Source organism: Schistocerca americana, chromosome 3, assembly GCF_021461395.2.
Source record: "Schistocerca americana isolate TAMUIC-IGC-003095 chromosome 3, iqSchAmer2.1, whole genome shotgun sequence".
Taxonomy (NCBI): Eukaryota; Metazoa; Arthropoda; class Insecta; order Orthoptera; family Acrididae; genus Schistocerca; species Schistocerca americana.
This window is the reverse complement of record NC_060121.1, coordinates 764,124,831-764,150,158: the sequence shown is the minus strand read 5'-3', so window position 1 is coordinate 764,150,158 and position 25,328 is coordinate 764,124,831.

Sequence of the window (25,328 nt, the reverse complement as noted above, 5' to 3'; positions counted from 1 at the left end):
TCTTGCTCCGTCGACGACGACACCATTAGTGACATGGCGGAAGGTAAGTTCCCGTGTGTTTGAACAGTAATCGGTTGTTTACTACACTACCAAATCATTAAACCATTTGCCTTAAACGATTTAGGGAAATCACGGAAAACCTAAAAGAGCATGCTCGGACGGAGATCAGAACTGTTGTCCTTCCGAGTGCTAGGCCACTCTGTCCTCACGACACTCCTCGTTCGGTAGAAAATGGTTTTCACAAGAAACGATATTGGTTTAATCTATTGCACAGAAAGGATGTGAAAACTATGTTCCAGTACCTTTTCTTTAAAAAAAAATAAAAAAAGAAAAAAAAACGAAAATGTTAAGCTTCAAGACTTCGATGGGAGTAGTATTTGGTTGGGGGCTATGTAAGCGCGAGCGTCTGACAAAATGCTTTCGTTCGTTAGTAACGATCTACACTGCCAGAGGGCAAACACAACAAATAAACAAGCAGAACATTTCGCTCAGTCTTCAGGTGATTTAACTTCAAACGACACAATGATTTTAAAAAATCGCTCTAAAATGATAAGATAGTAAAATAGGGCACTATGAACAGACAATGCTATTCAACCTAAGATCTATGTATACATATCATTCACAAAAAATATGGCTTAGGTCCACGGAAAATAAGTTCATAAATGTCACAGAAATTAATAGCGCACAACAACACTAGCTTACAGTATCACAGAATACAACACCCTGTTGGTGCGCTGTGGTATCGCTGCCTGGCCCGCAGCCGTATCGATAGTTGCCTCTCTGAAGAGCCGGGAAGCCCGTCATCTGCAGCGCCAGCGGCGGCCGCAAACATGCAATTTGCAGTTTGTGATGAATTAATTAAGATTATTACCAGCGAATTCGTCTCTGTAGCGTCAGAGCTGTTAGTTTGGTATTAGTCAATTATCTGAGCGGTAAAATGAATCGCTTATTGCAGAAACCACCTAAGTACAGCTTACCAGGATGATGGGGAATTTAAAAAAATTGTGTAGCATTGTAAGTTAAAGTCTGAGCCCCTTCTAATATTTCTGAACAAAACCTTAAGGTGCTAGAAATGTGTACGAAGCACGAAATAATATTAAAGAAACTTACTGCGCAATAAACAATTTTTTAAAATATTGCACTTAGGTTGTTTCTGAAATAAACCACTTTTCCTGTTAATTTCTGTAGCAATAATACAGAAATAGACAGGTAAATTGATTAATATTTGCTTGTTTTAAGATGAAATATTAAGTAAATAACACCGTTTTATTTATGAAAATGTAAGAGACATACATTAGTGAACCATAAAATACAAATTTGTACAGTAAACGCCTTTCTGGCTTTATTCAGCCTCTGGCATGTCCTCGACAGTATCTTCATCGGTTGTTGGCCATTGAATGATACTGTCATAAAATTGTTCAAAACCAAAAGTGTAGTCCGTTAATTTTATCAGGTCATCAAGTTTCTTTTCGTTGATTGGAACCTAAAGCCACAAAATTACGTTGTGCAAAACCCAGTAAGTGTTTGTAATGTTAAAAAATATTGTTTTTACTTGCTAACTAATTTGATATCCGACTAATAACATTACAGTAATGAACGTACCTGTCCCAAAGGATAAGATCTCTCAGAAGGTAGTTTAGGTGGGCTCTCAGTTTTCAATAGAGTGAAAGTAGATGAAAATCCTCCAATAAACGCCTTTGCCACAACGTTCCCTTGAATATCTTTAGAGTAAAAAAACTGTTTGTAACTAGATACCTTGAATGATTCCTTACGTTCTCGTGGTACATCCCTGCCTGATGTTTCATCAGAGTTTGTAGTTTTCTTGTACGACGTAGGCTACCAACTCTTAAAATTTAAAACATCGTCCGAGGTAAGATGATAAACGGAAAAACATTCGGACTCACTTGCCTAAACACGAGCTCAGAATACTGACGTGGACTATAAATTCTGTCCACCTTCCTTAAGAGCCGTTTAATACTTCCAAAATCTCTGTCACATGGCTAAAAAGAGTGTCCACGGACTGAAAAGTCACGCGTAATCGTCTCAAACCGACCTCTGTCACAGAGATACAGTAAGAATCGCACAACTGTGTGATTCTTATTTTGGCCCGTTGACTTATCACAAAACAATATGAGGTGCTTGACATTAGATGGAATTTCAGTGTCAAAGTAACGTAGCAGCATAGAAGAGACTTCATCTGGACCTTTGTGCGCTTCTCCCTCATGGTACACACACAGTTTCGAACGATTAGTTTTTATGTAATGTACTGAAAAAACATTTAACCAGAGCTGTCTCATATAAAATACCTCCTGTACAGGTATATGAGGCAACGGCAGGTTTTGCATGAAGTCAAATGCCAATGCCACAGTGTTATCGTCTTTGTTCTGAGGAGCTTCTTTCATAGATGAATAATATTTTTGGGATCTTCCGTAACGCAAAACCATTCAGCTGCTACATTCCGCTTCGGGTTTTCACTCAGAGCTTTGTCTTTCAGTTTTACAGATAATCTTTCACACGTTGAGCAAACGTCAACTTGCGGCCAACCAAACGAATGTCGGAAGTTCTCTTTGAAGTATTTGTAATAGAAACTATACTTAACTCTGTCATGTAGATCAGGGTTATCTAGAATGAACATATTGTACATTTTTACAACATCAAGTCGTGTATCAAGGTATTTTTTGGATTTTCCTCCATAATGGGTTACTTTCATCTCAAACTTCTCAATGTGTTTATGAATTCGTACACAGATTTCACCTGGAACACAGTTCCCACTTCTTGAGTTTCCCCTCCTGTCAACTGGGCTATTGTTAAGGACAGAACATTTATTGATTCTCTTAATTCTGTTGTCTGAAATGCCAAAAACTTGCAAGAAAACATTTCTACATTCTGGAGCTAGAAGACCATTCAGGTTTAAATTGTATTTATAAGAGCGTGATTTGCTGCTGTTACATAATTCATCAATAGTCTTGTCAGCGTTTTCTTGAATCTCATCTTGACCTTGTTCCTCTACGTTAGAGTTTTTACGCCTAAGTTTTACTGGCATAATGTCAAACAATGTTTTCAAGTAGTTGTCTTGCGAGTTTTTACTCCCCAAAGAATAAAAGGTATTCCAGAGTGGCTGTATAGATTCTTCAGTAAGTTTTTGAACACTTTTATAACTACACTTACAGTTTACTCTGTTCAGTGGGGCTTTCTGGGAGACCTCTTATCCTTTGTGGGACACATACCTCAGTCCTTGCACTCTAGCTTCCCGGACAACGTTCCGCTTGTAGCTTTTTTTATGACTCGCTCCACGTTTACGCTTAGGATTACGTTCATCGTGAGAACTGTCAGACATGGCTTATGAACTGCACACAACTTAATAATCACGAAATACATCTGTATTTCCACTACAAACATACTCTCGATCACTCCGTATCTGCCGGCCGCGGTGGTCTAGCGGTTGTAGGCGCTCAGTCCGGAGCCGCGCGACAGCTACGGTCGCAGGTTCGAATCCTGCCTCGGGCATGGATGTGTGTGATGTCCTTAGGTTAGTTAGGTTTAAGTAGTTCTAAGTTCTAGGGGACTGATGACCATAGATGCTAAGTCCCATAGTGCTCAGAGCCATTTGCACCATTTTTTGAACTCCATATCTGTTACCATAACAACAACGGACTCAGTAAAAACAAAAGAAGGGTCACGAAACACGTAATCCCAACAAAGCTACGAACCGTCATGAATGGAGGAATGAATTTACAGCAGAAAGAACCTAAGTGACGGTGCTTGGGTTCTACATTCTGGAGTTACCATGAAACAAATTATATTTAATTTATTATTCAGTCCTTTCCGATAACCGCCAGACATCAGACTGCGTTCAGAGTAAAGAAACTTCCAGTGCCAAAATTTTGTAAGTAAATTGTCGAGGTATTCTTGAAACTTATATCGGAAAGACAGATTAGACGTCATAAGAGGGGGAGTGTCCATTGCAGTTGATAAAAGCAGTGTCACAATTGTGGTCGAGGTTGAGTGTGACAATGAAGTTACCTGGTCATACATAACAGGTTTAGGTGAAACCAATTTAATTGTTGGATATTTTTACCGGCCACCAGATTCCACTGTGGCGGTCCTGCAGTCACTCAAATAAAGTCTACGCTTAGTAGCGTGAAAATATCCAGATCTTGCTATACTAGTGGGAGGTGACTTTTACCTGATAAATATAAAATGATTAAATGGGACGTCAATGGATTCGCTGCAGGGGCTACAGTCTTGCGAAGACCGTTCGAACATGTTTTCTGGAAACTGCCTCGAGCAGCTAGTTCGGTAGCCTAAGTGTAATGGAAATATGTTAGACCTTGTAGCTGCAAACAGACAGGACCTTATCAATAGCGTCAGTATAGAGAAGGGGATTAGTGATCGTGGCGACATTATAGCAACTACGGCCCTGAAAGTTGATTAACCAGTCAAGAAAGCTAGGAGAGTGTTTCTGCTAGAAAGAGCAGATAAGCGTTTTTAGCATCTCATTTAGACAGTGAACCGACATCACTTACTTCCAGTAAGATAGACGCAGAGGAATTGTGAGCACAGTTTAAGGAGATTGTAAATCGTGGTTTGAAGAAGTACGTGCCTGGCAAATGGATTAAGGACGCTAAAGACCCGCATGGTTTAACAACGAAATGTGGAAAATGCTGAGGTAGCAAATGCTGTTACACCCCAGTTTCAAAAGAGAACACACAAATGACGACAAGCAAAGGCTAGAAAGATTCGTGCGTAAGTGAAAGGATTTAGCCGGGAGGAATACAATAACTACCATCGTCATACTTTAGCAAACGAATTGGCGGAGAACCCGAGAAAATTCTGGTGCTATTTAGATGGTTCAAACGACTCTGAGCAATAAGGGACTTAACACATGAGGTCATCAGTCCCCTAGAGCTTAGAACTACTTAAACCTAACTAACCTAAGGACATCACACACATCCATGCCCGAGGCAGGATTCGAAACTGCAACCGTAGCAGTCGCACGGTTCCGGACTGAAGCGCCTAGAACCGCTCGGCCATCACGGCCGGGTGCTATTTAGAACAGGTAAGTGGGACTAAGGCTTCCATCTAGGCACTCGTTGATCAGTCTCGTGTGGCAGTTGAAGATAGCAAAACGAAAGACGAAGTTTTAAATTTCACGTTCAAGAAATGTTGCATGTAGGAGAATAGTGCGATCATACAGTCATTTAACCATCGAACACACTCCCGTATGGACGACACAATAATTAGCATAACTGGCACAGAGAAACAACTGAAATAATTGAAAACAAATAAGTCGCCAGGTCCAGATGGGATCCCAGCTTGGTTTTACACCGAGTATATAACACTGAAACAGCATTTACGTAGCTTAGGTAATGAAATACCAAATTTGATTTATTACGTACTATGCCCCAACAGAACAAATAGTTCTGTCACGGAAAAGCCACGTATAACTCTCCTGTCCGCTACTGCTATACCATAACCTTAAAGTAGGAGGCAGGTCGTGAAATAAAACTATCTTGTTAAAGTAATTATGGTATAAAGCAACAGAGCAGTGTTACCCTCTGAGAGGAATTTTGTTATGTTGACCGTGTTGTACCTAACGGCGGTGGCTTATCAGAAATGAAAGTCAGAATTACGTAAATATTTGAACAGTACAAACAATATTTTACCTATCTACATTGTTCAAAGAACAAGGAAAACGGTCGCCTGCCTAATTAGGCAAGAGGGTGATTGACATTCTTGTTCAAGAAATTAAGTATGAGTAACCTTAACGGACAAACAGAACCTACATTTTACCACACGCGAGTGCAACGAACTCTGACACCTTCGTATGTTCACGGTTAAGATTGGAAGCTAACAGAGCAGAACAAACTATTTCCATAAATATAACAGATAACGAAACACACTATTACTTTCAGGGCTTATTCAAACTAAATGGTCTTTATAACATTACTATTAATATTCACTGCAGAATCATTAATTGGACATAGGTTCAGTATTATTGATCAAATATTTTCCTAGCTGACATAAAATTATAAATGCAGTTCACTGCAAAATTATGAACTGGTCACAGGTCAAATATCTCTCAACTAAATACCCTTCTATTTAGAATGAAAGTTAAATGGAATTCACTAACAGGTTACTTCTCACTGTCTTTTGAATAAAGAAATTATTGTTTTCATAAACAGTGGTAAAGGATAACCTGTGGATCTTATTACACTATTAATATGCACTTTCAATACCTAAAAGAAGCAAGTGCTTAGCAAGCATCCAACTTTCCACAACTGCAATTCACGACTTTTACTGCAGTGAGACACAAGGTTGACAAATTTACAAGAAAGTGACTCACCTTTTAAAATTTACTACAGACAGCACTATGATCATTAACTAAGCAAAACTTTATAAGCCTCAGTTTCAAGAATTTTGATTTTTAAAAGAAACCGCAAATTGTCTTTATTAGCACAGTCTTCTACTTTCAAGTAAATGATTAAATAGGCGGCTTTGAAACTCCAAAAAAACTTTAAATTGGACTGTTTCCATCACTGGGAGGCTGTCACAAGACTACATTTACTACCTCCCGCAATTTCACTAAATCCACAGTAAATCTGAATACTCCCTTCTTACCAAAAATCAAACAACATTATTTAATTAACTATTTGGCTTTGAGGCTTTCATTTTTTCCACAAACTAGGACACTCAGTAATCATAGTTCAAATGGAGAGGAACCTGAAAGGTGTTGTGATAGGAAAAAAAATCAAGGTAGGTACATGAATTGAATTATAAGTTACCTTACATTTGAGCACACTAACACATCCAATAAGCTGATCCTTCACTGTACATTATTATTGCTCAATGTGGTGCCAACTGCATGTTGGTAGGTGGATTTGCAGGCAGAATTGCTGGACCCTTTCCCTTCTTGGTGGCGATGATCGATACGAATTCCAGAATAGTTCCAGCTATTTATCCATCCATCCGAGGCATTGGTAAGCGGCAGGAAAAGCCTTTCCCGGAACCAGCACAATAGACAACTTTTACATGGGCAGTGCACAGTTTGGTACCTCGTCCTCGACTGACTCTTGGTTCCACTTTTTCTACCTAGCCAACCACAATTTGCGCGTGCTACACAGTTCCGTTCCAGCGGGGAATGACAACACCTTTTACATATGACATAATTAAGAACCCTATGTGAAGGTCAGCAGTTTACATAACAGAGCACAAACATTTTAAATACGTAAAACAGAACCTTTGCACATATTGACATTTCTAAAAAGGATTGTTTAAACAAATTCCAAATATATACACCAAGTTTTGTCTCCCTCCAATTGGGACAAAGAATTTAAATGACAGATATACTACATTGTATAGAATCAAACCATTACATCAAAGTTTTTACAAAGAAAGGAGGATACAATTTTGTTTTATCGATTCAATCAAACAATTTACAGAAGCTCAACGATGTAACATTAAATAAAACAAAAGCAAAATAAATCAGTAGAGTATTAGAGATATGGTATTACAAGTACTCTGCGGCGCTGGCCTCTCGCTTAGCCTGCGTTTATCGCGAATCTCTGTCTCAGTGCGAAGTCCCAAGCGACTGGAAAAAAGTACAAGCGACTCCTGTATATAAGAAGGGTAAAAGAATGGACTCACAAAGTTGGAGACCTACATCCTTAACATCGGTTTGCTGCAGAATTCATGAACACAATATCAGTTCTAGTGTAATACATTTTCTTGAGACCGAGAAACTTATGTCCACGGAATCAGCATAGTTTTAAAAAGCATCGCTCGGGCGAAACTCACTTGCCTTTTTCTCATATGATGTCCTGCCATGCACGGATATAGGGCAACAGGCAGATTCCATATTTCTACAGTTCCGGAAAGCTTGTGACACGGCGACTTACTGCAGACTGCTAATGAAGTTACAAATATATGGAATAGGTTCCCACATCTTGTGAGGCTCGAAGATAGAACCCAAAATGTTGTCCTCGACTGGAAGCGTTCATTAGTTACTATGGTATTGCCAGTAGTGCCCCACGGAAGTGTGACAGGGCCACGATTGTTCGCTGATGTTGCTGTGGTGTACGGGAAGGTGTCGAAGATTAGTGACTGTAGGATGATACAAAATGAATTAGACTAAATTTCTAGTTGGTGCTATGAATAGCAGCTAGCTGTAAATGTAGAAAAATATAAGTTATGCGGATGAGTAGGAAGAACAAACCCGTAATGTTGGGACACAACATTAGTTATGCCCTCCTTGACACAGTCATGTCGTTTAAATGTCTCTTCGATACGTTGTAAAGCGATATGAAATTTGACGAGCAAGTAGGGAAGGTGACTAGCCGGCTTCGGTATACCGGGAGAATTTTGGGAGAGTGTGGCTCATCCGTAAAAGGGACCGCATGCAGGTCGCTCGTGCGGCCTAATCTTGACTACTGCTCAAGCGTTTGGAGTCTGCCGAAGTCAAATTAAAGGAAGACATCGAAACAACTCAGAGACGGGGTTCTAGATCCATTACCGATAGGTTCGAGAAACAGTTAAGTATTGTGGAGATGCTTCAAAAATTCAAATGGGAATCCTTGCACAGAATGTGACATTCTTTCCGTGGAACACTACTCAGAAATTTAGATAACAGGCATTAGAAGCTGACTTCAGAACGAGTCTACTGCCACCCACATAAATATCGCGAGGGGGCCGGGGAGATAAATACGAGAAAATAGCGCTCATACGGAGGCGTACAGATAGTCGTTTTTCTCTCGCTCTGTTCGCGTGCCGAAGGTAATGAAAAGACTAGTATGGGTACAGGATACTCTAGTGGAACAGACCCCTCCCACTGACGCAAATTACGAAAAAGGAAAATGTTTATTTTTTTATTCAAATGAAATTACGCAATTAATTATTTAAATTATCGTTTTTGTAAATTAATATTAAAGTAAATAAATAAATTTTCTTGTAAACGCGCTCTTTGGTCGGAAGCAGCGAAGACAAGGCATTGCTATCTCTGACCAAACAGGTGCGGTAGCGTTGATAGATGTCCGCCAGTCGAGAGCGGCAGCAGTTGCAATTAAGATCTCTTACCGTGATAACACGTAGAGCAGTTCATAGGAACAGTGCAAGTGACTGATGTATTCTTGTAAATAATATTGACCAGTTTGAAGATTCGATAATGTCAGATTTCATTGCAACTCAATTTCGTATGGTCGTAAATAAGTACAAGCAATAAATGAATGTGAAAAACAGCAAGATCAAGTGTTAGAAAAAAAATCATTTCCATACCTACCTACTTCAAGAATCGGAGGGAGAAAATCAACGGAGACCAGCAGCTATCAAGAGAAAACGAAGATCTACACAGCCTACTGTAAAATTAGGTATAAATGGATTCTAAAAGCAAATTCACTCTGTTAAATCACAAAAATTATCCAAGGTTGTTATTTCTGTAGTAAATTGACCCATATTGTCCGATACGGTCGCGAAAAGTTACATTATCAATACTGCATTAAAAACACTTTCTTTCGGCGACTTAGAAAACTTTAATAGAAATTTGTTCACATAGAAATAAATTTTCTTTTGGCAATTTTACTTCGGATCGAAAATCAGGGCATTCACGAGTTCCTATCCCCCTAAACTTTAAAAAATATACTACCTACCAAAAAACCAAATTTACTACAGAATTGGCTACCTTTTGACAGGACACGAATATGAGAATGTGTAAAATTTTATAAAAATTTTAGACTTAAAGAAAGTATTTATTGATTCTGTCTTTGTCATTGTTAACATATCGTTAATTTCTGTTACATGTAACAACTTCAAAATGGAGTGCAACATTTCTGGATGAGCAATGCACATAATATAAAAGGAAAATTAGTAATATATTAAAAAAGGAGACGGAAAAAACGGTGAAAGAAGTACATAAGTGCATTCTTATCAGCAAACAATCAGAAGACACCAATGGTGAGTGATAAAATGCAAATTCATACTGCTTCTTTACGCAAGTCGTAACATCTTGTAGTTCATACTTTGCCGCCTATATCTATCGCTTACGCTGCTATTGTGTGGTTGGAGAATGCGTGTGACGTAAGCCGAATTGTCAAAGAGCATTGTCTTTACGTACCCAGTGTTAGAGCACGCTTGGCGGAATACGCGAGTGCAGTGAAGTTTTGTAACACCTACATTCACATTTTTGACAAATTTGAAAGTGTCGGGCAAAATTTGTGTATTCGTAAAAAATCTTAACATCAATAATGTCGCAATTGTCGAGTAACGATTCGGAAGCCATGTTGCGCACTACAGGTGACGTCACAGGCCACGTCAACGAACGTGTTGCTATGGACACAGCTAACCTACATGTAAACAACATGACAGACGCGACAGTCAATATTACTGATTTGGACATACAAAGTATGGAAGTGTGTAGTGTTGACAAAGATACGCAATCGATTAACACAGCTTCGGACACGTTAAGTTCTGATAGTAGCCGTAACGGGCTTGGCCCAGAAACTTACGATAGTCCCAGCACAATAAGGAAAATAATTTACGTACCGAACAGAGATCAAACACAAACACAAATTTCGAGTGCATGTGAATTGCAGAACACACAACCTGTAACTTCACAACCCGACACAACACATTCTGCACAGCAATTAGGCGATGTAGCAGGGAATGGAGCGTTTGCGGCCTTGCTCACTTTCCTAGGAAACAGACTCACACAGATCACACAAAAGATAGACGAATCAAGCGAGAAAACTAGGTATGACTTAACACAGAAAATGGATGAAACGAATAGGGACTTAACACGGTTAAATCAGGTAGAAGAATCAAAGAGGGATATAACGCAGCAGATAGGAGGGGTAAAAGACGAAGTACATAGCCTCACAGTGCAGTTAAAACACCTCACTGTGGAGCATAATGAATTTAAGAACCAATTAGGTACACCACATCAACAACAAGAACAATTACAGTCATCACAGAACAAACTGATTACTGACGTAGGAAACTTGAAATCCGAAGTAAACAGTATACAGGAGAAATACGGAAACATTCCAACAGATGTTACAAAACTGTCAGATCGAATAGGATCACTAGAATTAGAGCAAAAACAGATCAAGGAAGATCTAAGCTTAGTAAAGGAAAGTATAGAAGACACTACAATGGCACAAAAGGTGGTGCATGAATACGGCACATGCCTTACAGGTTTCGAAAGACATCTAGCTGAAAAGGAGACAGAAATAGTCGACAGAGTAACGAAACAGGTTAAGACTGCCCTAGAGCAAACCAAACAAACATCTGTAAAGACAAACATACAAACAGAAACACCTAGAACCGTCACTACTGACACTGCTATAAGCAAACCACCAAGCATTGAATTTGGTAATGAATAGAGTATTGTACGAGTACAAGATCAGGTACAGCAACGGTACACACCACAAGTGAAAGATAGAACTTCACCAGCTGCTGACTGTTTACACAACATGCCGTAAAGTAGCAATTATACACCGCATTGCTCGTGTAGTCATTCATCAACACCACATGCAACTTTCATAGACAAAAGCTGACTGAAGTACAGGCAGTTCCAGGTATTTTCTGCGGAAAATAAAAAAGTTCACCCTGTTGTCTTCCTCATATCATTCAAAAACATTTTGCCACAGTATTGGAGTGAGGAGCAGAAAATACAGTATGTCATTGGCTACATACAAGGAGAAGCTGCCCTATGGGCGAATAAAATTGGAGAATACTGCCACACCTATTCATATTTCGAAAATGCATTCCCAGGCAAATTTTGGTCCCAGGGAATTGAGGAACGATTGCGGAAAGATGTATTCCACCCTGAACCATTCAATCCAAAAAGCGGAGGATTACGTAAATATTTCGAAAAATATCTAAATAAAACTCGACATTGGGATAAAGCCATATCTTGTGTTGATGTTTTGGAAATTCTTAAAGAGAAGTTACCAATCCCGATCAGAGAAAGACTCGCCACAGTACCGGCAGATAATGTTGACTATTTTCTATCAGTACTGGACACCTTTGACCTGATTCACGAGGACGGTCAAAGGCAGAACAGCAACAACAGCAATAACAGTAACCGCAACGGCAATAACCGTAACGGTAATTACAATCACAATAATAATAATACACCCGGCGGGCAAACACAACTTAACTACCTGCGGGGGCAGAATGGTCAAACATATGGAAACAAACCGTGGAACCGCAGGGAAAACAGATACAATCCCGGGTATCAAAATGGCAGAAATCGGAAGGGGGCAGATTTCAGCCAAATCCACATTGGCAAAATAATAACACACAGAACAATAACAGAAACAACAACACTTTCGGAAGAACAGGCGAGCCACATATCCAGCAACTGGCAATGCGTGCCAAGCGCAAACGCCAAGTGTAAATATTATTGAATTGAATGACAACAACACAGCCAGTACACCCGTACTAGCTAATGGTAGCGTTGCCAACACCGCGGAAAACAGCACGCGACACTGCTCACCCCCGCAGCAGTAGTCGACGGCGGAGTAGGGGGCAATAACACGAAAACAATAAACCTTATCAGATATGACATGGACACATCCTAGGTCTACCAAGGTTAAGAAACTGAACAAAAAATGGCATATGCTTTATGCTGGTCCATTTAAAATTAGTAAAATTCCACACCCTGGAGCATACTTGCTAAGCTACCCAAAAACTGGGAAAATAAAGGGATTATATCCACATAAAGATTTAAGGAAGTATTTAAGACACACAGAACCTAGTATGAGAGAGAAAGGATAATCTGATTTGGAAGCTATGACAATATCAGAGAAACGACACATGTGTAAATAGTAAACTTTACTTTAGGCAATAAGTTACATTTAAGTAAGAAAGTAGACTAAGTAAGGTATTGTAGAGAACAGGAGGAATAGTGGAATGCTAGAGACACACACTAACTGTTCTAAACACTTCATGTACATAACAAGTCAAGGTTAGACAGAAAGTTCACACTATGTACAGCCAAAAAAAAAGAATAAGAAAAGCTATGTACAAAAGATGGACGACAAATTACAAGAGAAAGGAAAACCCACCACCATAACACTAAAGCTATAGCTATGAACATGATGTACAATATTTACAGAACCCACCTTAATTCTGTGTAAAAGGCAGACAGTAAGAAAAGGGAAAACACTTAACACTGAAAACAAATGTCATCTCAAGCTAACATTATACACAAACAATTGCAAGGTAAAGCCTAGGAAAACTGAAGCAATATTAAGCACAGATTACAGGAAATGAGAGGAATAAGCAGAAACTATATAGTATACACTACTTTTCTTTCAGATGGAAGTGCCAAACAAGTGAGGAACAATATAAAGACACCATAAATGCATATGAAAAGCACAAAAGGTAACATAAGTTGAAGTGTGAGCAAAAGGTAGTATTCTGAAAGCTGAATAACTGGGAGGAGTATTTTGTTGTAAGGAAAAGGCAAACTGTTGAACTATTATAGACAACACTTACGTCATACACATGGTAACTGTCAGGGAGAGATATGACTTGGATTTTTGTGAGAATTTTGTATGTGAGTGAACACTGAGGTAATCCTACAGGGAGCCTTAACTTAGTTTTAAGTATTAGAGGAAGGAGGAATTTACAGTGGGACCAGAGGATAAAGCCTGGCCCACATTAATGATGGTAGTATTGAGGATGGAAGTGTTGGTACCTAATGAGAGGGCCACACAAATATTGTAGATTTGAGGTGAATGAGTATGTAATGAGAATAGAATATGTGTGAGAGTATGAAGCCACAGTGAACCTCTGACATGATCTAGAAACCATGTATGTTATGATAATAAGCAATGGCAAGTGTAAAGAATTTTCCATTAGAAAAGCACAGAATGCACCACAAATAACCACACTTATGTTGAGAATAGCTCAAATTTGAAGACAACTCAGTAGGGACCACCACAAGGCAAAAAATAACACAAGAAGCAATATGCATTTTTGCAACATTTCTTAAGTGTATACACACAGTTATCTGTAGTTGAGAAAACAACAAATTAACATTCTGTAGCCTAGCTAACATCATAAGATAAGCTACATGAAACCTAAAGAACCACTAATATCTGAGTAAGGTTATTGCTCTTACTGTAAACTAGTAACTAACCTATGAAATTAATAAGCAAACAATACCTCAGGAATGCTATGAGAATGTATGACATATCTGCATTTAACAGGAAGAATATGCAAAACCTATATTTAAGCAATATTAAGCTAGAAATCCTTTTACACCCAAAACTATGTACGTGTACACACACACATTATAGTGGGAAGTACACATGAAGGACTTGTACATAGCCATAGCAGAGAATATGACATGATTTTTGAAACATGCAAAGGATAGCCATGCACAGCATGAAGCTCTGAACATATACCTACTTAAATATTGTTTGTTAAGAGTGTACATAATACATTAATAGAAGAAGCATGGAGAGTAAAATTAAGGTAAGTTTCAAGCTTGTAACACGAAAAAACGCTGATACACAAACGATGCTTAAAGTAAAACGCAGACCTCAGATATGCTGAGAGACAAATTTTGCACTAAGTTCACACAACTTGTAGAAATCACTGGTGTACAAGTGAGAAACAAAGAGTAAATGTGGAGTTAATGTAAATATTTATGGTTAAAAGTTCTTCTTTGTAGGTATTGTAGATTGGTAGTTTTTAGCATATTTGTTCACCTTCTACTTGTAGTGTAAAAATAACACGACTTGCAGTAAGAAGTGGTGAAGACCCTTGTTAATAGCGAAGTAGCAATTGAACCTTGAAAATGGAACTTATATTCAACAGGAGTTCACCCTAAAAGAGAGAAAATAAGAAAGAAAAATCAAAGGTTGAAAAAGTTCAGCTCTTTAGGATAAGATATTTAAATTTCATGTTTAAAAATGTATGTGTAAACAAAGCTATGTAACATGTATGTATTTAGTATTAAGGATAACTAATCCCACAAAAGAATAATGGCAAAAGAATGAAGGATTTTTCATGTAAAACAAAAGTATACATGAACTGGAATATCAGAAGTATAATTATTTGTCCTCTTGTTTTGCATATTTTCATGACGATGTATGTCATAAAAAAATGTTGGCATGGAAGAAGATAAAGTGAGCCTTGTGACAAGAGTAATTGGAAAAACGCGTGTGAAAGGAAAATGTCTTTAAGTGATTGTGAAAAATCATACCTCTCAAGGGGGGAAAGTGAAGAAAAAGACGTGTGAGTGTTAGTGCTTGTGTTACGTACCTGTGAGTTGATACTGCTGGCTGGAAGTTCGTGCTTCGACCCTGGAGCACACCAAGGGGCGTCGTAGCGGGTACTTTGGGTACTGGCGCAACCAACGCGACTTCTAGTAGCATTTACCACCAGGAATCCAGCACTTTCACAGCCTCCACGTGAAGGGACAACGCGGTCATGCGCGAGGACAGGAACGACAGTGTGGGATAAGACAATGCGTGCCTTAGACGCACGAGCCAAACAATGGTCCCACGGAAAAACAGCCTGCCGACCGCCAACCGTAAGGGAAACAATGGGTATCCAATCCCAACAGGACGAATCTGAGGACTCGCCAACGCGAGCAAAAGAGGAAAAAACGCAATTGTAAAACCAAAAAATCTTTTTTGTATGTAATATATATATGTGTATATATGTATGAATTTACGTAATAAAATTTTTTTTGTAGTAGTTAAGAATATCACTTAGTATAGCACTTCTTCAATTAGATTTAGAGCAGAGCCGAATTTTTTCTTAGAGATCTATATAGATATACTTTAAAGTGTAAAAGGTACTGTACACCGTCCGCATGAACCAAGAAAAGAGATCTCATGTGTCAGTGAACAGTAGGGGGCGGTGTAGTGGACCAGACCCCTCCCTACTGACGCAAATGACGAAAAAGGAAAATGTTTATTTTTTTATTCAAATGAAATTACGCAATTAATTATTTAAATTATCATTTTTGTAAATTAATATTAAAATAAATAAATAAATTTTCTTGTAAACGCGCTCTTTGGTCGGAAGCAACGAAGACAAGGCATTGCTGTCTCTGACCAAACAGGTGCGGTAGCGTTGATAGATGTCCGCCAGTCGAGAGCGGCAGCAGTTGCAATTAAGATCTCTTACTGTGATAACACGTAGAGCAGTTCATAGGAACAGTGCAAGTGACTGATGTATTCTTGTAAATAATATTGACCAGTTTGAAGATTCGATAATGTCAGATTTCATTGCAACTCAATTTCGAATGGTCGTCAATAAGTACAAGCAATAAATGAATGTGAAAAACAGCAAGATCAAGAGTTAGAAAAAAAATCATTTCGATACCTACCTGCTTCAAGAATCGGAGGGAGAAACTCAACAGAGACAATAGCCTGACCAGCAGCTATCAAGAGAAAACGAAGATCTACACAGCCTACTGTAAAATTAGGTAAAAAGGGATTCTAAAAGCAAATTCACTCTGTTAAATCTCAAAAATTATCCAAGGTTGTTATTTCTGTAGTAAATTGACCCATATTGTCCCATACGGTCGTGAAAAGTTACATTCCCAATACTGCATTAATAACACTTTCTTTCGGCGACTTAGAAAGCTTTAATAGAAATTTGTTCACATAGAAATAAATTTTCTTTTGGCAATTTTACTTCGGATCGAAAATCAGGGCATTCACGAGTTCCTATCCCCCTAAACTTTAAAAAATAAACGACCTACCAAATATCCAAATTTACTACAATACCCTCCGTCTCGTACCGTACGGTGGCTTGCAGATTATATATATATAGATGTACGTTTTTATATATTAACCTACTTTCTGTACTGTAGAAGAGAGATATTTTGATTCAGCTTTTCAATTATATTTTTTATGCTTGTGTGAGGTAATTCACTTGATGATGTCAGATAATGACAACAATGCTGTTGTAATGATGGGGATGTAGATACTGCCCAATCTAGTGATGCTGATGTGATGGAGGTAAATTGAAATAGGCGGTAGTGAGATGTCTGGAGATTGTGGGTAAGGGAATGTCGTTAGTCTGTAAACACAGGAAGTTTGAGTGCGAAGGTGTCAGCTATCCTAGAGACACTCGTACGAGAATAGAGCAGGACTGATAAGTTCGCAGTGTTGATGAAAATATGCAGAGAGAAAACGAAGCAGTATACAGCTGAAGCAGGACTTTACCACAAAAACTGATAAAAATGACACACGATTGGAGGCAACAATAAAAAAGTTGAACGACGAAAGTAACCAAAAGGTAGACATTCTCACGATTCGGATAGATTAACAGGTCACAGAATATACGCGCTTTAAGAAGGTCGAAACCTGACTCAGTGAAGTACAAAGGGATCTCAGTGAAAAATCCCAGTCCACGACGTGCATTGGAGAGACCATATGGGGAAATCTAGGGATGTCAACTTAAGGTGCAGGCCATTGACAAGGAGAATGAAGATCTCATAGTTAACGTTGTATTGAACAGGACACGTATGTGAAGAGACACGATTGCTTGTTGGCAGTGATAAGCAGCAGTTTGGGAAAAAGGTGAACAATGGAATGAAATCATCATTTGGCGACATAACACGAGGCACTATAGTGGGCATACAAAATGGTGACGTTTTCTTCAGTATCGGGAATTTTAGGAAATTTGATCCAAATGGAAGTTTGCATCTGACGGACTACTTAAATCATTTCCTAAAGTGTGATAGCTCAACTAAGGGATTGACAGCTGGAAATGTTCTTCTCAGAATAGGGAAAGCTTTACGCGTGTCATCCTCTGTTTCAATGCCATCATCATCCCGGAGTATCTGGATATGCTGTTTCGAGACACTTACTGATTTAACGTAAGAAAGCAAAGAGAGCTTCACTCCAAGTGTAAACGCAGCCAAAACCTCTCAGACAAACAGAAGCTAAACGATGTCAAAGTTAGCGTAAGGAGGGCTATGCGTGAAGTGTTCAGTGAATTCGAAAGTAAAATTCTATGTACCGACTTGACAGAAAATCCTAGGAAGTTCTGGTCTTACGTTAAATCAGTAAGTGGCTCGAAACAGCATATCCAGACACTCCGGCATGATGATGACATTGAAACATAGGATGACACGCGTAAAGCTGAAATACTAAACACCTTTTTCCAAAGCTGTTTCACAGAGGAAGACCGCACTGCAGTTCCTCCTCCAAATCCTCGCACAAACGAAAAAATGGCTGACATCGAAATAAGTGTCCAAGGAATAGAAAAGTAACTGGAATCACTCAACAGAGGTAAGTCCACTGGACCTGACGGGATACCAGTTCGATTCTACACAGAGTACGCGAAAGAACTTGCCCCGTTCTAACAGCCGGGTACCGCAAGTCTATAGAGGAACGGAAGGTACCAAATGATTGGAAAAGAGGACAGGTAGTTCCAGTTTTCAAGAAGGGTCGTCGAGCAGATGCGCAAAACTATAGACCTATATCTCTGACGTCCATCAGTTGTAGAATTTTCGAACATGTTTTTTGCTCGCGTTTCATGTCGTTTTTGGAAACCCAGAATCTACTCTGTAGGAATCAACACGGATTCCGGAAACAGCATTCGTGTGAGACCCAACTCGCTTTATTTGTTCATGAGACCCAGAAAATATTAGATACAGGCTCCCAGGTAGATGCTATTTTGCTTGACTTCCGGAAGACGTTCGATACAGTTCCGCACTGTCGCCTGATAATCAAAGTAAGAGCCTACGGAATATCAGACCAGCTTTATGGCTGGATTGAAGAGTTTTTAGCAAACAGAACACAGCATGTTGTTATCAATGGAGAGATGTCTACAGACGTTAAAGTAACCTCTGGCGTGCCACAGGGGAGTGTTATGGGACCATTGCTTTTCACAATATATATATATAAATGACCTAGCAGATAGTGTCGGAAGTTCCATGCGGCTTTTCGCGGATGATGCTGTAGTATACAGAGAAGTTGCAGCATTAAAAAATTGTAGCGAAATGCAGGAAGATCTGCAGCGGATAGGCACTTGGTGCTGGGAGTGGCAACTGACCCTTAACATAGACAAATGTAATGTATTGCGAATACATAGAAATAAGGATCCTTTATTGTATGATTATATGATAGCGGAACAAACACTGGTAGCAGTTACTTCTGTAAAATATCTGGGAGTATGCGTGCGGAACGATTTGAAGTGGAATGATCATATAAAATTAATTGTTGGTAAGGCGGGTACCAGGTTGAGATTCATTGGGAGAGTCCTTAGAAAATGTAGTCCATCATCAAAGGAGGTGGCTTACAAAACTCTCGTTCGACCTATACTTGAGTATTGCTCATCAGTGTGGGATCCGTACCAGATCGGGTTGGCGGAGGAGATAGAGAAGATCCAAAGAAGAGCGGCGCGTTTCGTGACATAGTTATTTGGTAACCGTGATAGCGTTACGGAGATGTTTAGCAAACTCAAGTGGCAGACTCTGCAAGAGGCGCTCTGCATCACTGTGTAGCTCGCTCGCCAGGTTTCGAGAGGGTGCGTTTCTGGATGAGGTATCGAATATATTGCTTCCCCCTACTTATACCTCCCGAGGAGATCACGAATGTAAAATTAGAGAGATTCGAGCGCGCACGGAAGCGTTCAGACAGTCGTTCTTCCCGCGAACCATACGCGACTGGAACAGAAAAGGGAGGTAATGACAGTGGCACGTAAAGTGCCCTCCGCCACACACCGTTGGGTGGCTTGCGGAGTATAAATGTAGATGAAGATGTAGAAAGATGGTGCTTTGGGAATGAGAATTGTAAGAAAGTGTGAGACGTAAGCTGACTTCGAAAGAGAATTTGAAACATTACTGGTCCACGGCAATGCAGTTGGTGGAACAGTTTACACCAAGACACAAGGTTCGAAAGAGAATATGACCAATATCTAATGAAATTATTCCAAAATTATTAAAAGAGAAACCTCTACGAAGACGAAGTGATCGAAACGGAATTGATAGTGTTTTTGATCGTTAGTAGAGTGTAAGCTGTAGTTCAGGAGAAGTTGCAGGCCATCCTCAAAGACAATTTTTAAACGAAAATGTCAGCATTGGGACAACTTGATACGGTGACTGAGCATCACGGAAATGAATAAACGGAGTAGGGTCGAGCCGGCCGCTGTGGTGCAGCGGTTCTACGCGCCTCTGGAACCACGTGACCGTTACGGTCGCAGGTTCGTATCCTGTCTCGGGCATGGAAGTTTATGATGTCCTCAGGTTAGTTAGCGTTAAGTAGTCGTAAGTTCAAGGGGGCTGATGACCTCATATGTTAAGTCCCATAGTGCTCAGAGCCGTTTTCAAACGTCGAGGGCTGTCAGCAAACTGCGAGAGGAATAACGGCATGTGATCACAGGACGATAAAGGATATAATGGACAGTATTGGAATGAAAAGGACGACAGAAGATTTCAGCGACGCTTGTGAGGTCGGGGAAGATGCCACGTACAGCCTGGCGGCTACAGCCGATACAACATAGGATGCGTAACAACACAGGAAGCTGAGGCAGCTGGCAGGGAGCGTAATGTATAGAACGGCCCAGGTATGTTGCGGTGTCTTGGAAGCGAGGGACACTAAGCCAGGTTCCTGACGCAGTCGTCAGAAGCAGATGATGTATGACCAAAGGTTATGTCAGTACAAAAGATAGAAGATACTACTGACATTGTTGATGATTTTATGCAGGAAAATGGTGAAGAGCATGAAGACATTATTCATACCGTATCTGAAGCACATTTTTTTTCTGAGCTGGTGTAGAACTTTTGGTAGACTCAGTCCTCAGGTTAACGCTGTGTCTCAGAAGATGTATATGAGTTAGTTAGAATAGAGAAGAAAGATATGGAGCTTTACACTGAATGGAAAATGTATTACAAGTGCGTTGGACGCAAAAAATCAAGATAATTGAAGAGAAAATCTTAGTTACAGTCAGGCTAAGTGATGATGATTATGATGCGTCGGCACTTGTGGTACCTGGCTTAGTATATTAAGTGTTGAGTGTTTGATGGAGCACAAAGCTATTTGAATTTTGAGAATTGTTGTGTAGATGTTCAAAAGAAAGGATAACATGCCATTATGATTCAATGTTAAGGAGATGAGAGGAGTAACCGAGTTGTGCTGTTTGTCTAAACTGCAGTTAGTACCACAGACTACCTTGAAGGCAGATTCAGCAGCAATGGAGACAAGAAGGCCAAGCAAGCACAGAAGGCAGTGCTTGTACTCGAGAAAAATCTCACGTCCGTAGAACAGGAAAACCTGTAACAAATGAAAGAACTGCTAGAGACCTTAAAAAGGCATCAGCAGGTTTCCTCGAGTGAACCAGGAGTGATAAAGACGGTAGAATGCAAGCTGCAGGTGGACATGAATCATTTATGAACTACAATGCACCATTTCGCAGTCAAAACATGAAGCTGTGGGAGAGGCTTTAAAAGATGTTAATTATGTTAATCTTCGAGACGTCGACGTGGAAGTAATAACAGCCCGTTATTTGCGGTAGGAAAGGGGAATAGTGATGTAAGAATCGTGCTGGATGGGTGCCCAGTGAATAGGATAAAGATCCCATAGTGCGACAGAGCCCGGAATCAAAAAGAATTACTCCCGAAGTTCCATGGGACGAGAGTATTTGTTAGTACTGTTTTGAGGTCAGGATAATGGTTGATCCTTTCGTTATAGAATACCAGGCAATATACAGCATTCTTGTACGGACGAAGGTGCTACCAGCACTGTGCACTGCCACCAGGTTTGAATGCTTCCACCTCAGGCTTTGTAACATCATTAGACAATGTTTTGGTGGACAGTTAATTAAAAAGGTGTTTGTACGTATTTTAATGGCATCTCCAACTTTGGAAGCACATGTGACAATAATTGATAAGGTGCTTGTGGCTTTTGAAAAGGGCTGCAAACTTAAAAAAGCTGGAATTTGGAAGAATGAAATTAAATTCCTGGGACATATTATAAATGTACAGGGAAGCAAACTGGACGGTGCAAAATTGCAGTCAGTTAAGGATTTTGCAGCACCTCGTCGTATGTAACAGCTTACATGATTTCTCAGCTTGTATGGATGGTGTAGGAAATTTATTTGGGATCAGTCACTTAACAACCCTCATTTCCAGAACGTATGAACAAGAAAGGTTTTATGGCAGTGGACTGAGGAATGCCAATGGGGATTTTAAGAGATAAAGATACGTGTAGGATCACTTCCAAAGTTGAATAAAGAGTTTTACATGGCCTGTGGCAGTTCGAATCTAGGACTGGGTATGGTCTGTACCATCTGGATGAGGCTAACTAAAATAACATAAAAAACTCCATTTGCGAGCATGGCTGTGATGAAGCTGGAGTGACAGTATGCCATAACGGAGAGAGAGAGGCACTTGTAATACCATTCGCAATACTGATGACATTGACCATACTTAGACATTCTTTAGTAAGCAGAGTCATAAAACATTCCAGACCCTAAGGCCTTGCCTTTCCTGCTTCAAAGCAAATTACATCATAGTTGCCTCACTCTCCTTGCAACAATACCAATTAAGTGTCATTTACCGACCTGGAACCCAAAACACCTTAGCAGGTGGATGTTCAAGGATGCCACTGGGTATAGAAACTATCATTGTAAATAGTCCATACATAAACGAACTGAGCTTTAATTTGATTAAAGGAGTACAGTATGAATCATGTGTGATGAAGTTACTTGACTATGCCTGAAGAGAGCAAACCGAGGCTCCGGCACTGAAGAGCGTTAAAGTAAAGTACAGCTGTGCAGGGAAGACAGACTGAGAAAAGTGATTCATCAGAATTTATCGGCATGTGAGTGAGTCATCAGGATTTAAGATCGTGTATTCCATAGAAAGCAATTGAAAAACTGGTGTGGTACTTGCATTTCAGAAATGCCCATTTTGGAGCAGACAAATGATTAGAGAAGCGCAAAAGCGAATATATACATATTTTCGAATGAATAGAAAGATCTGAAATATTCTACGCATATGTAATGATGTCAGGTGTCAAAGACAACAACTAGTAGCCACTAAGGGCCTATGCACCCTATAATTCCAAAAAGGAACAAGGATATTATGGCCATGTATTTATTTGGTCCTCCATCGAAATGCCATGGAAATTTCATGCAGCTCAGGATAGTAACCAGAGATGTGATTGACGGACGCGAAGTTCCACCTGTTGAGAAGTGAACAGCAAAGTGACGTCGAAAAAACTGGAGAACCATTACTTCACAAACAAATGTAAGTGTAAACAAATTCTGATAGACAATGGTCCACAATTTATCTCAAGAGAGTGGACAGAATAGCTAACAGTAACAACATCGAATAAGTCTTAATGACTTAATATTGGTATGCTTCTAAACCAGTACAGAGAATTATGGATGGAGCGAACCACATGTGTTGAATGGATTGCGATAGCAAATACAGTAGATGGGATAATATATAGAGGACTTTGAAGAAGTGACCAACAGCATGCCACATGCCGCAACGGGTTTCGCAGCATGTAAGATCGTGCTGAATCATGCACCTGAAAGCAAATTTTCGGAGTTTTATAGAATTCATCAACCTCAGATATAATGTAGGGAGAGAGGACATAGACGAGCATGGAAGAGTTACGTGAAAAGGCTCACGAGAGAGAGGAACACCATGATAAGATAATGCAGTCCATTAAATATGAAATAAGGGGACTCGCTCTGCTTAAAACTGACGTGTTTGAACAAGGTAATCGAAGAGAGAAAGAAGTTCCGTCTAATGAGCAGTACAAAGGTCCATGTCGTATTATAAACATTAACTGTTCAAATTCTGTCAAACAGGAAGCCGTAGAATCTGGTTAACATGGGGGTAAACACCACGTGAAGAGGATGATTGCCTGTCACTGTAAACAATTGTAGTGACTACTACGTTATAGTTTCTAGCCACTATGTAAAAAGAAAGAAAGATTAGGGTTTAACGTCCTGTCGACGTCGAGGTCATTGGAGAAGGAGCGCAACTTCGGAATTTTCCAAGGATGGGGAAGGAGAGTGACCGTGACCTTTCAAAGGAACCATCAATGTATCAGGCTGGAGTGATTTAGGGAAATCACAGAAACCTAAATGCGGATGGTCGGACACGGATTTGAACCGTTGTCCTGCAGAATGCAAGTCCACTAACCACTGCGCCACTGCACACGATCATTCTGCAATGTATGGGACTTTCTGCGTAGCTAGTTTTGTACACTGGTGATTTGTGAGTAGCGTGATGATTTCCAGGTGCTACTTAATTTCATTTGTTCGTGTTTGGGTATTTGTGGTTAAGTCTTATGGAACCAAACTGCTGAGGTCATCGATCTCTAAGCTTACACACTACTTAATCTAACTTAAACTAACTTAGCTAAGGACAACACACACACCTATGCCTGAAGGAGGACTCGAACCTCCGACGGGGCGAGCCGCCCGAACCGTGACAAGACGCCCAAAACCACGCGGCTATCTCACGCGGCTTCGTGTTTGGTATTACTTGCTTACACCATAAGGACTTATACTGCTATACAAAAAATTGATACTTAGTGTGTCGGCTACGAATGGATCAGGGCACTGTTACGGTTGGTTCATGGAAGGCATGGACTGAAAACTGCGAAACGAGGATGCGATTTTAGTCCATCGAGTACGGACTGGGACGTCTATGGATTCGTTACAGGTGGTACTGAAAAACAGTCTTGTGAAGTGTATTCGAAAACGTTTTCCGAAAACTGTTGAACAACTAATTAGACAACCCACACATGCAATGGAAATATTTTAAACGTTGTAGTTACTAGTTGTCCTGACCTTATCGACAGTGTCGTGTAATGATATGGTTTAATGATCGGGTGTCATTTAAGAGACGATTGTTACTACAGTTTGTAAATTCATCAAGAAGTCTAGAAGAGACAACTACCAACATCATACCTTAGCAAATGATTAAGCGAAGAGCCCGCAAAAATTCTAGTAATAAGTAAAATCATTAAGCGGGTCGAACACCTCTATCGTGTCACTCGTTGACCAATCTGGGGTGGCAATAGAGGACAGTTAAAGGGAAGCTAAGCTTCTGAATTTCACATTTAAGAAATCATTCGCGCAAGAGGATCATACCGACATACCGTCCTTTCGCTATAATATAGATTTCCGCGTGGAGGACATAGACATAGGCATGTCTTAGCTTATAGAACCAACTGATAGAACTGAAAGGAAGTAAGTCCCCAGATCAAGATGGAATCCCAGTTTGGTGTCACAAAGAGTACTCTGCGGAGTTAACTTGCATTTATCTCGAACAGCGATACTGTTTGTGGTCTGCCAAGCTCAACAGCTCTGTAGTCTATTTTGATTGTTTGCAG